This window comes from Terrapene carolina, unplaced genomic scaffold (assembly GCF_002925995.2).
Source record: "Terrapene carolina triunguis isolate 2854851 unplaced genomic scaffold, T_m_triunguis-2.0 Scaffold85, whole genome shotgun sequence".
Lineage (NCBI taxonomy): Eukaryota > Metazoa > Chordata > Testudines > Emydidae > Terrapene > Terrapene triunguis.
In genome coordinates this window covers 1687479-1701169 of record NW_020664436.1, presented here as the reverse complement: position 1 = coordinate 1701169, position 13691 = coordinate 1687479, and positions in this window count along the sequence as shown.

Here is a 13691-nt window from a genome sequence, read left to right as displayed (position 1 = left end):
CTCTGCCATATCCTCTGCAGTGCATACATAGCCCAGACTAGTGGCGTCTGAAAGAAAGAGTGAAACTGACACATAAAGGCATCAGAAGAGCCAATTTACAGTAGTTAAGAATTGTAGTGTATCTGGTACAGAACAGGCTAGGGACTTCCCACCATGCCCTTCTGCCCTTCAGAGCTGTCTCTGTCCAGGCTGTTGCTGCTGTTTATTTTCACTGATAGCTGGACACCCCCAATCAATAGACCAGAAAGTTTCTAACTGATCATAAAGTTTGTTGCACTCCGTGCTGCAGCTCCCGAGCATTTCCGTGCAGTGTCCACGGCTTGTGAATTATCGGGAGCTTTGAGGATTGTGTGGTGAGAAAATCAGGGCAGGAATCTGCTTCATAGACGTTTCAGGGGAACATGCTGCAATGGGGATCATTTAAGTTTTCCAAGAAGAATCTGACTGATCAAGAGCTCAACCCTACCAATGATGTCGAATTATAGGAGATTTAGTGAGGAGATGGAAACGCTCTGCAGAGAACCAAGAGTGGCCAGAGGGAGACCTTTTAACCATTTCCAATAATAAGTCTGTTTTCACACCATCCATGCAATAGACCATGGGCTTTTCAAGCACTTATGGAATCCACTCTGGTAACAGTCTGTGTCCAGATAAAGGGCCAGCTCTGTTGTCCAGGGGCCATACTAGATGATCAGGTGAGTACCAGGTGCTGCTTCCTGGATGGAATACCAGTGCTGTGCCCTGAGTAAAGCAGCTTAAAGAACATGGCAAATCTTTTCTCACAGAACGTTGTTGTTTTTTAAAGGTTGTTCCTTTCAAAAATGTTCATTGAAATTTTCCATTTTTTTGGATGAAAAATTGAAAACTAGAAATTTTGGTATAGAATTTAAAAAAAAGATTTTTCTAGAAACTTGCTATAAAAAATACCTATCATTTCTCCCTTCTCCCCTTTCCTTCCTTTTCACTTTTCCTCCTATTTGCCACTAGAAAAGGGACAGGAGGATCAAGAAACGGGGGGGAGGTGGGGGGAGAGAGAACCCAAACCCTGAAATAAAACCCCAAATTTCATAAGTGAAATTTTTCATTCAGAAAAAAGGCCACTTTTTTGTTAGAAAAAAAATCTCGAACGTACAGTTCAGACCAGCTGTGGGTCCTGATCTTTGTTACTAACCTGCTCAGCCACTTAGTAGCTCAACGGTTACAGAAAATAGTTTTGCCATGGGGCGCTAAGTACTTCCATTAAGAACCGCTGCGTATAATGTCCTCAAAGGGGAGTCAAGCAACACATTCTAGTGCCAGACGACAGGGCTAACCATGAGACTGCCTGCAGGCCAGATTGGTTGACATAAAGAGGTTCTTTTTCAATTATGATGATAACATTCTGTGAAACATATCAATTTTAATATATAAGGAGCAGGTCCTAGAGTTATATACAATAGAGGATTCTCTATCAGTAGCAGCTGCTACCATCACGTGTATATGGCAATTCCTTCCTTAGCTGGTGGCTGCTAGTTGGTGAAGGGATCAGGTGAATATGTAGCCATTCTACTAACCCAGAGATGGATTCTATGACAAAGCAATCATTTGGTGTTTGCAGTTTGTCAGTGTAACTGGCGCTAACATTCCTATATGCTTCCTGACAAGCTGCTGTTTTTACTCAGCGGCTAAATCTTCCATCCATTTAGCTTGTATTTTGGTTATTCGTTTAGGAAGAATCTTATAGATCCATGACAGTTCATTTGCCTAGAGAGGGCATGAATATCGTTTCAGCTGTAGAGTTATATTTTTCAGTGCTATCTTTAAAGGACAAGTCTTGGAAGCTATGACAGTTGTATGTAGTGGAAGTAATTTAGCCTTCGAGGGGTGGAATTCTTTTTTTAAGCTCTTCATGTAATCTTCGTTATTGCTAAAGAGATCTCTACCCAGGAGCAACTGGGTCCAAACTGATGCTGAACTATAAATAACTAGAGAACCTGGGGCCGTTCTTTATAGAGCCAGAGTGGTTGCCAGACACAGTTGACTTCAGATGCTTGTCTCAGTGTGAATGCCTTTGTCTGCATTTCACCCGATATGTATCATAGAATGGAGGCCTGATTTAGACAGGGCCGCCCAGAGGATTCAGGGGACCTGGGGCAAAGCGGGGGAGCTGCAGCGCTTGTACTCACCTGGTGGCGGTCCTGGTCTTCAGCGGCATTTCGGCGGCGGGGGGCCCTTCAGTCGCTCCGGGTCTTCGGCAGCACTGAAAGACCCACCGCCGAAATGCCGCCCAAGACCCAGACTGCCGCCGGGCCAAGGCTCGTGGGGCCCCTGCGGGGCCCGGAGCAAATTGCTCCACTTGCCCGCCCCCACCCCCCCCCGGGCGGCCCTGGATTTAGAGTGGCATTTCTCAAAGGCGGCCATCACGACCACCAGGGGTTTTTCTTGCTGCCACAGCCCCCTGGACTGTTGGGGGGAGGGACGCAAAGCAGCAGCCCCTCCCCCGACCTGTTGCTCCTGGATGCACCACCTTGGTGTGGTTGCTGGCGCCACTAGCAGGGATCAGGCCCGGCCCCACTCTGGAGATTTCTGGGGCTGGAGGAGCAGGTAGCCAGTGAGTTCCCCACCTTCCCAGGGGCAGTGGAGCTCAAGCTTTGGGCTTCAGGCCTGGGGTAACAGGGCAGCAGACTTTGCCCGCGGGGCTTTGGGCTCCAGCACTGGGCTCCAGCTGCGTCCCCAGGTCCCGTCCCCCGGCCGTGGGGCATCAGGCTCCAGCCCCCTATCCAGGGCTTGTCCCAGGTTTGCCGGGACTGAGTAAGTCTGCTGTGAAAAGTGCTATTTGTATGTTTGTTGATATTAATTTTCACAACAGACTTACTAGCTAGCAATAAGTAAATGGACGTGTATCTGGGCATATTTCTTTGTTTTTCCTAAAGCTAAGTAAGTATTTTAGGAAAGAGTGTGAGAGAGGCCACCAGCAAGAGTTGGTGGCCGTACTCTGAGACCACCAAATAATTTGTCCTGAGAACTCCTGATTTAGAGTGTTCCACTAAAGGGGCCGAACATAACAACACTGGCTCCCAGAGATCCCAGCCAAACCTGGGACCCCATTCAGGGGTGCTGCTACAATTTGTATAGTGGGGGTGCTGAGAGCCATTGAACCAAACTGTACATCCTGAAACCACATCAAGCTAGGGGGTGCTGCCGCACCCCCAGAATCCCTAGTTCCACCACTTATGACTCCATTGTGCTAGATGCTGTACAAACACATAGTAAGGGACAATACCTGCCTTGATATATAATGTAAATAAACAATGTAAATAGACAAGATAGGGAAAGGGTGGGAGGGGAAACAGAGAAGTGATTTGCCTAACGTCACACAGCAGGTCAGTAGCAGAGCCAGGGATAGCACCTAGGCCTCCAGAGTTTCAGTTTAACACCAAATCCACTAACCATACTTACTCTCTAATGAGCACTTCTACTTCACTCCTCGGAGTGAAGTGTACAGGGTGATATCGAGGTATCAGATGTTGGAGTCATGTCACTAAGAAGGAAAGCTGAAAGTTGGTGCCTGTGGGGCTGTTCACTGGGTGTGGTATCTAGGCAAGAGTGCTGATTGCCTAGTGTAAAGGATAATAGCTGATTCAAGTCTCTTCAATCACACAACAGTGAGAGTCCTGAGTGGTGAACATCATTTTTCTACTAAATGAATAATCTTATCCCAACACTGTGGTTCGAAAGTAAAGTTCAAAGAGTAGATACGATCTTGCATTACAACTTACGCTGAGATAGTTTTCTTGGAAGAAAAAAATAGGTCATTAGAATATAGGGCAGGGAGGGGCTAGGGCTGACCTGTGGTCTGGAAGGTTGGCTGGGTTCTGAGAGTCATCCAAGGGACTTAGGTAGGTTTGAGTACTCCACTACTAGATCAGCAACATACAGCAAAGCATGATGGGGTATTTTACTGGTATACCTGGGAGGAGGGGCTTTGTTGTATTAGCATAGCTTGGGCCTGTGTTGCTAGAGGGAAAAGAACAAGGGAAAGTGGAAGGCTTCTCTGGTGCCTCTGTGCAGGTGAATTTGAGGGGAAAGATTGTGAGTCATATTGGTTACGCTTTGTGGGTAGTTGGGAAGGATTTGGATTCCTCTAATGATGTAGGGGAAAGGCCTGTTGTTTTGCCGGGCTGGGAATATTTTCAGCCAGGTTAAAATACAGGCCATTTACTACAGAGGCCAAGATGCTTTGTGGATCCCAAAAACACTAGCCACGTCCCCAGACTAGTGGTCCCAAACTCTAGCTTACACTGTGTGATCAGTGAACACTATAACAGACCACATACGCTATCCCTGCACCCTTCTTTTGAGTCGAGCTCTGCATTGCTCCACAAGACATTATGTAATCCCGTCCCTCACTTCCGAGGGTGTGACAGGGGAAGGACAGATGGGCAGCGCTTATGCAATAGAAAGAGGAAAGATGATCTTTGGCAAGGACTATGCAAAGGTCATATTGTACTCAGCGTGCGTCATCAGGGCTTTCAAAGCCTCACATGTTTCTAGGTAAAGTGGGACAACAGTGACTCTGCGGAAGAGAAAAACTAGTTTAGGGAACCAACCCGAGGCAGACTCTTATGCAAGAGTCTGCAGCTTCCAACAGATTGTTACATTCGCACTCGCTTCACCTCTTTGTCCCGAACACTTGCTCCTTCAAATTTGTTTTTAAATATTGCTCTCTGTAACCAGCTGAAAGATGGGCTAAGCAGCCAGAAATAAAAGGAACACTGCGCTGCTTTGGTTTGTTTTTCTGTTATCCTGTCAGGTGTAAAAGGCCACCTGGTTTCAGAGTCAGAAATGCATAGAGAAAGGAGCGATGATGCATTAAATACTTGCAGTGAAGTACACCTGGAGGCATATCACCCTGGGGTTCTCAGGGCGAGCAGCCATCAAGCCACAGGACACTATGTATTTAGTCTCCCCCAGCCCTTCGCCCTCTGCAGAGCCCATCAATATTCATTCTCCAAATCTCCTGCAAACCCATATGATTATTAGACAAGGCAGATAGACTGCAGTCAGCTAGACAGGGGAAAATCGCCCTATCTAAAGAGTGCACCAGGATGTAGGAGGGAAGGATTGCAGGTGTATTATGGCAGTCCCATTTCCCAAAACTGTAAACGAAATAATACGTTTTTGTAACAATTCCTGACATGAAGGCAGCACCGCAGAACAGCCACTAAGAAATATCTTTGCACCCATTCTCAGTAGAATAAAGGTGAGACTTTAGTCACAAACAGACTGTCTTTCTCTCAGGTTCTCTAGCTTCCACAATATGTTCTCTGTTTATCTGGGCTTGGGTAGTTCCAGCTGCCAATTTTTGTCTTCCTTAAGCTAGAGGGACCAGATCTAAGGCTGAAAGGACAGCTCAATCTCCATTCTCACTGTAGAGCTTGCTAACTGTGCTATGGTCACTTGCCCACTGGGAAGTAAGACACCAACTCATTTTACAGTAGTCTCCCAATACCAATCAGCCACCAGATGGCAGCATCATCTAGTCACCATCAACCAGGTTATAGGTCAGACCTGAACTGGTAATCTAGAGCAGCGGTTCTCAACCCAGGGTCCGGGGTCCCCTGAGGCGCTGCGAGCAGGTTTCAGGGGGTCTGCCAAGCAGGGTCGGTGTGAGACTCGCTAGGGTCCAGGGCAGAAAGCCAAAGCCCCATTGCATGGGGCTGAAGCCCAGGGCCCCGAGCCCCACCACCCTGGGCTGAAGCTGAAGCCTGAGCAACGTAGCTCCGTGGGGGCCCCTGTGGCACGGGGCCCTGGACAATAGCCCTGCTTGCTACCCACTAATGCTGACCCTTGCATTTTTATGCAGAAAACCGGTTGTTGTGGCACAGGTGGGCTGTGGAGTTTTTATAGCATATTGGGGTGGGCCTCAGCAAGAAAAAGGTTGAGAACCCCTGATCTGGAGGAGGAAGAAAATCTCTATGAGCCAAAGCTAACTCCTTGAGCCAACCCATCCCCACACTCCCTAGTCACTACCTCCACCAGCCCTGAGATAATAGATTTTAATAGTATCATTGTCCACTGGTTGGTCTTGTGGTGTTGCAACTCTTTCTTCTCCGTGATACTAAAGATGCTACTTCTGAATCCCTTCGTTCTCGTCTGAAACCTCTTAGGTCTTGGTTTTAAACTGCATTAAGTAAATGTTGCCACCTGTACGATTGCCACAGGGCTCTGAGCAATGCGTGTTACAAGCCCGTGATGACAAATGATGACTTCTTAGGAAGGAATCAAAAACCCCACAAGCTGGACACACCTGAATCCTTTGAGAGCCAGGCATCTTGTTCCACCTGTGATCAAAAAGCACCTTGCATTTGCTACCGGCACTCTACCTAGGAAATAACAGATCTTTGGCTTTCTTTTTCTTCTGTTTTCTGACTGGCATTAATACTTTGGTATGTATTTTTCCATTTTTATAGTGCCTCTCACAGACAAACTCCAGGTGCTCCAAAAAATAATATTGAAAAACACAAAAATAATCCAAACCTACGTAGATGAAAACAAACAGTAACAACAATACACCACCTCCTGTCCAAAACAAACAACTAAAACATGACTTAGAGAAGACCTGCATAAGTGATTATGCCTTACAATATGTCTATTTAATATAATGTCTCTGTGGGTGCGATCATGCCTCCTTCCACTGGCTGGTCCCTGCAACTATAACAGCCTCTACTTACAGTGAAAGGAGTCACTTCTTTAGCATGGGAAGGGCTTGTGTTTTGGGGGCTGAAGGTCTCAAGTTTTCTCCCTGCTAACGACTGTGGTGTCTACACATATGCAGCTACAATTCATTATACCTACACGGCCAACAAACTTGTGTTCTGTTGGACCAAAGAGGGGAGGATGTTCCAGCGGTGAGGGTCTTGCTGAGAACAACCTGCTGCCACTCACAGGTTGTATAGATCTACAGACTGTTGTCTTAGTCTTTCACCACTTATGTCCCCCACAAGCCTTATTTTGAAGACTTAAGTGGTGCATAGGTCTTGAGCTGGCCCACTGCACAGGGGTGTATTTCAACTAGAGAAAGGACCCAAAACATGAAACCCCTTCCAAGGCAGAATTGGTAGTTTGAATGGATCACTACCTGAGTGTTGCATCACTGATACTCTATGTATGCCATCTTTTTGTCATGAAAACCCATAACAAGGGGAACGGCAACAGCCTAGGAATTGGAACAAGCCCTGCTACAGGGACTCCAATTTGTATAGCAGGAACTATAATCACAATGAGACATGCCCAGGCCATCGGGCATCCCAGGGGATTTCAGTCACCTGTTTACAAAGTGTTTTGAGTTGCAGCTGTTTCACTACTGTGACATTTCAGGAGGTGGGGGCAGTGTGAAAGGATGTTGTTCCTTGTGCTCTTTACTGGGCCATCAGAATTGGGAAACGAGTGTTTAAAAATTGCGCAAGGAAACTGGCAATAGCTGCCTTTGTTTTTCCCCCTTAAATCTGAGTGACTTCCTTGTTAGTGAGAGGTAACAGACCCAGAGACCGACATTCCATACTCGAGAAACAGAGAACCAGGCAAAGCATAGGCAGTGCAAATGTAAGGCTGCCCCAGCCTGACCCACCGGTGTGCCCCACGCCTGATTTGGAGGGATCCACTCTAGGGCTGAGAGGGGAAAGTTTCCCAAGTCCATTCAGTCATTGGCTTTGCTGTTGATGTTGTCAGCAAGAGATCAAAGATCGTTTTTGTGATGTGAACATCTTTAAGAACTAGATTGCGAATGATCACCAGCTCCTTTCAAACAGGCCATTGAACAGTCAGTAGCTGAAAATGACTTTTGGTTACTATCACCCTGACTCAAATTGATCTAGCAATTTAGAGGGCGCTCTCTATCATTAGCCTCGCCTGTCCAGGCCTGCTTTAATAATAGCTATAGTGAGTTCATTCTCACCTTCTTCTCCCAGCCTGGCCGTGCTGGGATACTGGATGCAGATATGCAGAAAGAATTCCAAAACCCAGTTAGCATCTGGATCAGTGATTTGTACAATGGTATCTGTGTGTGCTGAGAAGGATCCTGCTAAGTTGTAACAAGCACAGAGAGGGGAGAACATAGGGGACCTGGCGGAGATGATATTACGTATCACCTGAGCTGCGAGCATTTGGCTGGGTTAGTTGTTTGCTTGTTTTTGTGGGAAACCACATAGGATTGGTGGAGCTTTTGCAAGGATTTAGGACACTGATCTTTTGTTTCCAATATTTATTTAGCAAGATATTGTAACTGAGTCACTCACGTATAAAATATAGTGCCAAACCAATATTTACAATGCTCTGCAGATATCTGTAGCCTGCCGACCCTCTCCCTATTGCTTTTTCCAAATGATGATTCACCGCAACCGTCATGTGCAGGTGAAGCATTGCCTCTGCCAATACAGCAGGTGAGTCCCTTGCCTTCTTAGATTGTGCCAGGAATCTAGCCACACTCTCTTGGCAAAGAATGAAGATCCAATCACTTCCTGAAAGCAAAATGGGGTGAAACACAAAAGGCAAAAATCAGTTAGATCACAAGACAATTCATTGTGTCTCTAGCTAACAAAAAAAGTCGTTTGATTCTGAATAACACTGATTTGTTGGGCGCTGGCAGCTTCTCCTCTGTAGCCAAGAGTGACTTTTCTTTTAAAGTAGGCCCAGAATTATCTGGGCTGGTGCTACAGTTCATCATGCTTGTTTTCTCTAGGCAACATCGAAGGAGAACTCTGTATTTGCATAGCACATCTCCAAGGATCTCACAGTGCTGTACTACTAGTTCTTATATAGCACTTAATACAACAATTTACTTTGCCTGGGTGCTGAGGTCTGTCTGTGCAGTCAGCTACAGGATCAAGGACTAGGCATCACAGCACACCAGCAAAATAAATATTATCACCCCTGTTTTATAGGTGGGGAGAGAAACTGAGGCAGAGAGCCATTAAGTGACTTGGTCAAGCTCACACAGTGAATCAGTGTCAGAGCTGGGAACAGAACCCAAGTTCCTGACTCCCTCACTTTTGCTCTAGCCAATAGAGCACACTTCCTCTCTCTCAGGTTATCGGTGACAGCTGCCATCCTAGATATGTTATGCTCTCACCACCTTGCCATACAGGAAAGTTTTCAACCCCATGTTTATCACTGATGCCTGTAGAAAGCTGTCTAAAGAAGAGGCTATAAGAGAGGAAGGTGAGGAATGTTGAATTCTAGTCTAGTCCATATTTATCTATACAGTATTTATATGGCCCTTGTTGTTGCAAAGCAGAAAATATGTCATTGGACATAATAATGTCATTGGAACAATTTTTTTTGCCAGCAGACAGGATATTTAAAAGACCCAGTAAAAACTCTGTTTGATGGTATCTTTGTACAAATATTTAATTCCCAATTTAATTTAAAAACTGTCTTTTATGTTGCTTTTGTGCCTGGCAGTTAAATTGGGAGGCTGGCAAACTGATCCCTTTTCAGCTGTGTTATTTTGACCTAGGCAGCAAAGGGGATCAAAGATGAGAAATCCAACAATAGTAGCATTTTATCATACTGAATATTCCCTCTCTCTCACTCTGATATTCACAGGCAAACTATGATGTGACTAATGGATTTGTATTTCTGAAGTACTAAGAGTACAGATCAGAACATTTGTAGCATTAAAAAAGCAGAATTTGGTATAACTGAATTGAAACAAGGAACGTGTCAACCGAAATCAAGAGTGCCACCCATAGCAGTGCTTTCCCAGAGAGGATGTCATGTTACTCCAGTCTTTTTACTGTCAGCCATTTGTTTTCATGCCACATAATATCACATTAACTGGATGTTATTATGCATTCCGTCTTAGTCTTGTTAGCTTGCTTTCAGCGTGTCAAGCTGACATATTTTTGTTGCACAGTTAATTGCTGAATACTCAAGGACTTTAATTCCTACATTAACAGTTTATCTGACTAGCAGAGAAAATAAGTGCTGGATCCATTGTCAATTCTTTAAAGTGTAATATCCTCCTGACTTACAGTTTATTACCCAGGAGGGTAGGAGAACTTGAAATGTCCCTTGTTATTTATTTTAAAACTTTGCTATTGCACAAAGCACCATCGCATCTGAGCACCTCCCAAGTATTAATGGATGTAGCTTCATAACATCTCTGTAACACAAGCATCTATTAGTGTCTCTGTTCTACAGAGAAGGAAACTGAGGCACCCAGAGGCTCAGGGATGTGCCTAAGGTCACATAAGTCTGAAGCAGAGTAAGGAAAAGAACCCAGGTCTCCTGATTTGTGATCCACTGTCTTAAGCACAGGATTATCCTTCCTCTCATGCTCATGCATAGGAATTGCTATTGTGTTGTTACAACCTGACCAGGTGCCCCTCTGTGTAGACATTGTGAGTCTGTTGCGAGTGGACCCAGTCGTTGAGTCCCATGTGCTCCTAAGCCAACTGAGTCTGGGTAGAGCCTAGTTACTGTTTCTAGTTCTGAAATTCCAGGACATACTCACAGGCTCAAATCTTTATTCTGATGCTCTTCTTTGGGACATGATGGCATCCAGTCACCCTACGCCCCAAAACCAGTGCCTCAGACCTCCCAACCCCCCTAGTTGCTTACACATGCTCCCCCAGAGTTCTACCTAGATGTGAGCCCTTTGGCTTCTCGTTTAACCCCTTCAGGGACAATGGGGTAGGAAAGCAAGGAATATAGGCTTAGCAAAGGAATTTCTTAATCACAGCCACTTTACTCTTTAAATGCACTAGAGCATTACAGACCTTGCAAAATAATAAAAGTCCAGAGATGCACCCTCAGATAGTCAGATATCACCCATTCTGTGAGTCTTGGCAGTATTTCAGGCTAGGCAGAGTCTCTCCGGCCTTCCATCTCTCTCCAGCCTCTTCTTGCATGTGGCGATGGATGACCCCCACTTTTCAGAGAAGACAAACCCCTTCTTAAATACAGTCTCTCTCCCTTTGGCCATGTGGCCAGCAGGCCGAGAAGCAGCAGAACCACCAGCCATGCTGGCACCCCAATGTAGAAAATCCATTTGAGCCAGACATATCCCACTCTGTGACAGCGTGTACCTGTTAGAGTTCTTTTGTTTGACATTACTGTTCATAGTTGTATTACTGTTCTTATTTGTATTGCTGCAGGGCCAAGGGGCCTCAAACGGGGATCTGGGCTCCCCCGTGCTAGATGCTGTACAAACATATGATCCTGACAGTCTCTGTCCTGATAGCTCCCAATCTCGGTCTATAGCAATGTGCAACAAGTAGATGAAAGAGATGAACAATGAATATGCAAAGGACAAGGCAAAATCCAAACATGTTTGTTTTGTATAACATGCAGTACTCTGAGCTTGCCACCTGCCCAACTACAGGCAAATTCAGCCCCAGTGTAATAATGCACAACTTCCATTGACTTCAGCTGGAATTGCATCTGCTTATGACAAGGCTGAATTTAGTCCTGCATCTTCCATTAGAATTCTAGCAATTGAATGGGGTGTCCAAGCTATAAGAAGAAATTCTTTTAGTCAGATATATAAAATTGCAAGGTGATGGGGTTTGCAAGGCTTGGAGCCACAAACCTAGTCATGGGCAATCAGCACCTGCTCCTGTGAAGTGCTGAGCACTGAGAGGGTTGAGTGAGCTCAGCACCTCACAGGAAACAACAGGTCTATTCAGTCAGCTGATAGGAGTCCCTGTTACTGGGATATACTGATATTACAAAGCTAGGGTTTTAGAGGATGCAGGTAACAAAAGCACCTTTACACTGCACCTTAAATGGAGCTGAGGTTATTAAAGGCATCTCAAATCACCTTAACCCTGACCTTGATGTCTTTACAGGCCAGAGAGAAGATCAATTTCCACACATAATTCACTTCTTAATTTATTGACCAACAGCCAGCGACGGTGCCTTTTATTTATACATTTTAAAATAACAAGAAGTGCCTATCGGAACTCCCTAGGCCACTCTGAAAAATACTCAAGAAAGAGCAATCCTATAACATATCAGAATACTAAACAACCCGGCAGTATACAAAGCATTGACAATTGTGATGATGGGGTAACCCACTGGGTGTTACGTGTCCCCTTGTATGCCTGATCAACAGAGGAAATGGGCCTGTTACAACTCTCAGTTCTTTAGCTCCAGCTGTAGGGACTTGGGCCCAGGCCCCCACTTCAATCCCTTGTGTCAGCCACAATGGCAGCTGTCATGTAAGTTGGGAGTTTGTCTTGGATTCAAACTGCTGTGGGCTTCTTTTGCCCAGAGGATGCATGTAGCATGCACTGGCCAGTGTCTTGACAAGGGAGCTTGTTCCACATATCTGAGTCCCGACTCCCACAGCAGTTTGAATTAGGACTGAATCCCCATTTATGTGGGGACTGACACTGGAGGCCTCCAGAGTTGAAAGCATGAGTCTGTATAGCTTGAGCTAAGGAGCTAGGTTCTGTAACAGCCCCATATCCCTGTGGATAAAGGACACGATACACCCGCTGACCAGTGGGTTACAATGCCTGAGATCACTGTGAATCAGATCACACAGGCTCCCAGACTGCCATCTCGCAAGAACAGCTGTTAGTCACTAGAGACCTGAGATACATTCAGACTAGCAGCCTAGTGCCACTTCTCTGTTATTAGTCCCCTGAGTCATAACGTTCCTCAATTATACAGAAATGTTCATATGTTTTCATATCCTTGCCTGTATTTATTGTGCAAGTCATTTAAAAAAACTGAAGTGCAATAATTAATCTCCCCTTTGGGTTTGTTCTGTCTTCAACTGGCAGCGAATGTAGTGAGCCCAGCCTATGGAACTCTTCAGAACCAGCCATTCTGAGTACCTCCATCTCATCAACTCCATCTCATTTCAAATATCCTCTGAAAGTATTCCACATCTCCCTTGCCTATGCCTGTTAATTTCACTCTGCAGCTACTACTGAGTTATTTATGATCTAGACTGGGATCTTCAAAGGGGCCTAAAGGGCTCTAGCACCCAACTCCCATTGAATTGCAATTAATGCCCTTTGGCTCCTTTGAAAATCCCAATTTAACTCTGCATAGCATTTTGGGTAAGGCTTGTATAATACAGCATAATGTACTATACTGTACTTCTTTTTGGACATGAGAGATTTGTTATGATATCAGTCAAAAGGGTCTATGTTTAAAGCAGTATTGCCAAACACAAGCATTCAAAAATGATGAGTTAGGCCTCAAAAATCACAAGATCAACTTAAACATTGTGAGATTAAAACAAAGCAAAAACTCTGGGTTCTTTTTATTTATTTTTTGAGGTTTAGGGGGAGGGTGTCACATTTTAAAGCTTTTCACCACTACCATGAGAACCGGAAGTTGCTTCTATTTTTTTAAATGAAAGCTGAGCTTCTCATGTAATCACAGGACTCCAGTAGCTGCAGCTTGTAGAAAAGCACCAAGTATTGCGAGGTTTGGCAGCTCTGTATAGGAATCAACAGCAATTTGTGAATGGGGGCTGAAGCAAGTATGAGTAAGCATAGGGGACAGAACACATGGACTATCCCAGCTCAGCAGGTGTGGCAGTCCCAGGTCTTATTTCAGTGATGGGCTAGATCAGGGGTGGGGAACCTTTTTTCTGTCACGGGCCATTGACCCACAGAAAAAAAGCAATCGTGGGCCACTCACCTGCCTGGGGGGGGAGGGCTTGAGGCTTCCCCCCACAGCAGGGGGGA